Below are 4,208 nucleotides of genomic sequence, written 5' to 3' on the forward strand. Positions count from 1 at the left end.
CAGGAGAGACCCAGAGCCAGAACCACCTAGCTAAGCTGCTTCAGGATTTCTGACCCTCAGAAGCTATGAAATAATACATGTTTATTGTTTTCAACTGCTAGCTTTGGGGGTCATTTGTTATGCATCAGTAGAAAATACATGTCTATTACTTGTATGTTAAAAAAATGGCCCCGGCACGCTGTAACAAATGGAAACCACTGAGATGGTCACCTGGATGTGGCACGTGATGGTTAGCCTAGTAAGGAGGGGCGCCTGGGTGGCTCAGTCGGTTAAGCATCCGACTCTTACCTTCAGCTCAGGTCATGATCTCATGGTTGTAGGATAGAGCCCTGCTGTCCACGCAGAGCCTACTTGAGATTCTTTCCCCACCCTCCCATCGCTCTCTGCCCCTCCCCCGCTCTCTCTTTCTTTTTCAAAACAAATAATTAAAAACTTTCTTTTTTAAATTTTTTTTAAAGTTTATTTTTGAGAGAGAGAGAGACACACACAGAGCAGGGGAGGGGCAGAGAGACAGGGGCGGGGGGGAGACACAGAATCCGAAGCAGGCTCCAGGCTCTGAGCTGTCAGCACAGAGCCCCATGAGGGGCTCAAACCCATGAACCGTGAGATCATGACTTGAGCGGAAGTCGGACGCCCAACCAAGTCACTCAGGTGCCCCTTTTGTTTTGTTTTTAATTTTTTTTAATGTTTAATAAATAAAAACTTTTTAAAAAATTAATGCTTGAAAAAAAAGCATCGCAAGAAGGAGGCATTCTAGAATAGTTAGGAGGAAGGGCAAAGCAAGCAGTGAGTTGCTTGCATGTGAGGAGTGAGGTAGGGAGAGGAGGCAGAGGTGGTGCCCTGGTTTCTGGCTTGAGCACCCCCGTGGGCAGAGAGACCACTCACTGAGGCAGAGGCCCCGGCCAACCAGCAGGAGTGGGGCCGGGGGGCAGATGATGCACTCTGGCTGGGAAAGGTGGATTTGAAGATGCCTTAGGACATCCAGGTGGAGACACCGCAGAGGCAGCTGGAGATGGAAGCCAGTTATTCCAAAGGGATAACGGATACCTGGAGCGGTGGCCTTTGCCGTCGATGGCGTTTCGGCAGGAAGGGGGAGAGGGCCAGAGTACGGGCTCCGCGAAAGTTACTTCCTGTGCCTCCGGTCCCCAGTCTGAAAACAACAAATTTGTTGAGCGTGTAAGTTGGCTACCCTGTAAGGCACCTAGAACAGCACCAGGCATGTCATAAATATGCAAGAATGGCTATTGTCAACGGACATCCTTGGAGAAGGGCGAATGGCAGGATGGCCCAGGAACTGAACATAAGTCAGTTTCAGGCACATTCATTTTGTATTCGGTTTTCTCTCCTACAACATAGCTGTCCAGCTGTCAAGGGAAATCTGTGTCAGAAAACCTCAGATCTGTCTATGAAAGGACAATGTGAATGAACGATGCTAGAGCTTAGGCTTCAGGATCTAAGATGAATTCAATTCATTAGGAAAAAAAAAAAATCTCATCATGCTTTCCCTTCCAGAATGAAAAGTGCATTTTTTAAGGAGCTGTGAGTGAAGACTGGGGTGGGGGGAGTGGTGAGGGGGAGAGTTAACTGCCCTTGAAGCTTTCAGAGCAGCGCATTCAGGAACCTGAGATAAGACATTTTGACACAGTCAGGCTGAGACCAGGACATTGCCTCACACACACCAAGTCCCAGAATGGAGCCCGCCTTCCTTCTTTTCTTCCTAATTAAGATGTGTCCAACGAGAGGCAGAGGGGCACGAATCCTGTCTCCAGCCACTCCTGAATAGTACAAGCTGACACCAAACAAAATCTCAGTTGTGTTACCCAATTGTAATATCCTTTCTGCTTGCCCGTTGATCAGATCACCATCCCCGTAAGGGGCTCTTGGCCAAGCTGATGGATAACACAACAGCTTAATTACTCAACGTGGGGTTCCTTCAGAAACGTCTGCTTTGGGGCGCCTGGGTGGCTTAGTCGGTTAAGCATCGGACTACAACTCAGGTCATGATCTCACGGTTCAGGAGTTCAAGCCCCGCGTCGGACTCTGCACTGACAGCTCAGAGCCTGGAGCCTGCTTCCGATTCTGTGTCTCCCCCTCTCTTTGCCCCTCCCATGCTCATGTTCTGCCTCTCTCTGTCTCTCAATAATAAACGTTACAAAAAATTTTTTAAAAAAAGAAGGAAAAAAGAACCGTGTGCTTTGCTAAGCAGTAATGATGTCTTAAGGCTGGGAGTGGCACGAGTGAATGAATAAAGGAATAAAAGAGGTACTGTTGACCATGAAGGACGAAGCTGCCACAAGCCATCAGGACCATCCCCGAGGATCCCAAAGCGGACACACGGCGGCAGTCACTTTGAGATCATGCTGCTCGCTTGTCAGGATTCTTCTTTCGCATTCAGCAGATAACGCCCCAGCCCATCTGTCCGTGGGGGCACACAGAGTGCCTCCTTCGGGTTGGGTCCTGCGTTAGAGCCACAGAGACAAAGCAGAGTGTGACCGCCTCTACCCTCACAGAGCTCGGCTCCCACTTGCCGGTGGATTATTCAAATAACAGAGAAGAGGGAAACTGAAATGAAATATTATCACGAGGTAAAAGGAGCACATTAAGTTAAGCAGAAGTGGACGTGAGTGAGTGTTGTGGCCACACGGAGAAAGTTCTCCATGTGGAAGAGTGTGGGTTCTCCAGAAACAAAGCCAAGAGGATGTATATACACATACTACAGATTCCTTTTATTTATTTATTTTTACATTTTTGAAATACTCATTTCTTTTTGAGGGCGAGAGGTGGGGCAGAGAGAGAGGGAGACACAGAATCCGAAGCAGGCTCCAGGCTCCGAACTGTCGGCACAGAGCCTGACGTGGGGCTCGAACCCGCAAACCATGATATCATGACTTGAGCCAAAACAGCTGCTTAACCCACTGAGCCACCCAGGTGCCCAGTACAGATTCATTTTAAGGAACTGGCCTACATACTCATGGGGCGGGTGGCAGGTCTGAAGTCAGCAGAATGGGCTGGCGGGCTGGAAACTCAGGCAAGGTTTCTGTGCTCCAATCTTGAGACAGAATTGCTTCTTCTGGGCCCTCAGTCTTCACTCTTAAGGCCTTCAACTTGTTGGACAAGGCCCACCACATTAGGGAGGGTAATTGGCTTACTAGAAGTCTGTTGATTACAAAATTTTAATCGCATCTAAGAAATAAATACCTTTGCGGCAATAGCAAAGATGTTTGACCAACATCTGGGCACTGTGGCCCGGCCACATACTATTTGACCTCCACAGTCGGGGAAGGCTTCCCAGAGAAGGTGCTTCTTCATCTTTGGGTGGGTGGCTTTGAGAGGGGATCCCAGGAAACACAGAGGAGGGAGGGAGAAGGCTCTTGAGGAAAGGGACAAGAGGCAATCAGGTGTGGTTGGTGAGCAGGCTGTCGCTGTGGGCAACTGGCTTGCAGTCCTGCTCGGGACCTTCCGTGGCTTCGGCCCCTGGAATTACAGCAAACTGGCAAGAGAGCTTGCGCAGCAAGACTCGGGGCCTCATCCTAAGCCTGAGCTCTGAGACAGGACTCCCAGGTGTCCACTGGAAGGACATGTGGGGATGACGTTCCTGCCGAAGCATGTAAGTCCAACCTGGTGACATCCCCAGACCGCAGCTCCATAACTGTCCCGATCTGCCTGGCCTGCCCCGTGTGTGGGCAGAGCAAGGCCCCAGCGGGACTGGAGGAAGGGCCGGGCAGGGAGGCGGGAAGAGCCCGCACTCACAGGGGGGCCCAGCAGCCCCCACAAGTGGGCCAAGGAGGTGGGCAAAGCTCTGGCATCACCAGCCAGCCACGCCCAGCTCTGCCATTGTGACCTTGGCAAACTAACCAACCTCTCTGAGCCTCGCTTTCTTTGTTCGTACGTGGGTGGATTTGAAAAATTAAGGAGCTCATGCATTTCAAGGGCTCAGAACACGGCTGAACTTCCAGCTGACCTTTGCCCTCCCACCGGCCCCGGCCACGCTGAGCAGTCTGGATTTGCTCCGTTTCCAAGGCAGAGACGCTCTGCTTTCTTTTCGCAGGCTGTTAAGCGTTCCAGCAGAGGAAGGAGGTCTGCACCGAGGGGTCGCGGCGACACAGCTGTGGGTCGCCAGAGCTGCCTCCCGCTCATGACTCACTTTCTCAAAGAAGACACGCCGGGGATGCCGACACTAAGGGGGAGGGTTTCTTCAATTCTCTAGA

The sequence above is a fragment of the Prionailurus bengalensis genome, chromosome B2, assembly GCF_016509475.1.
Source record: "Prionailurus bengalensis isolate Pbe53 chromosome B2, Fcat_Pben_1.1_paternal_pri, whole genome shotgun sequence".
Classification (NCBI taxonomy): domain Eukaryota; kingdom Metazoa; phylum Chordata; class Mammalia; order Carnivora; family Felidae; genus Prionailurus; species Prionailurus bengalensis.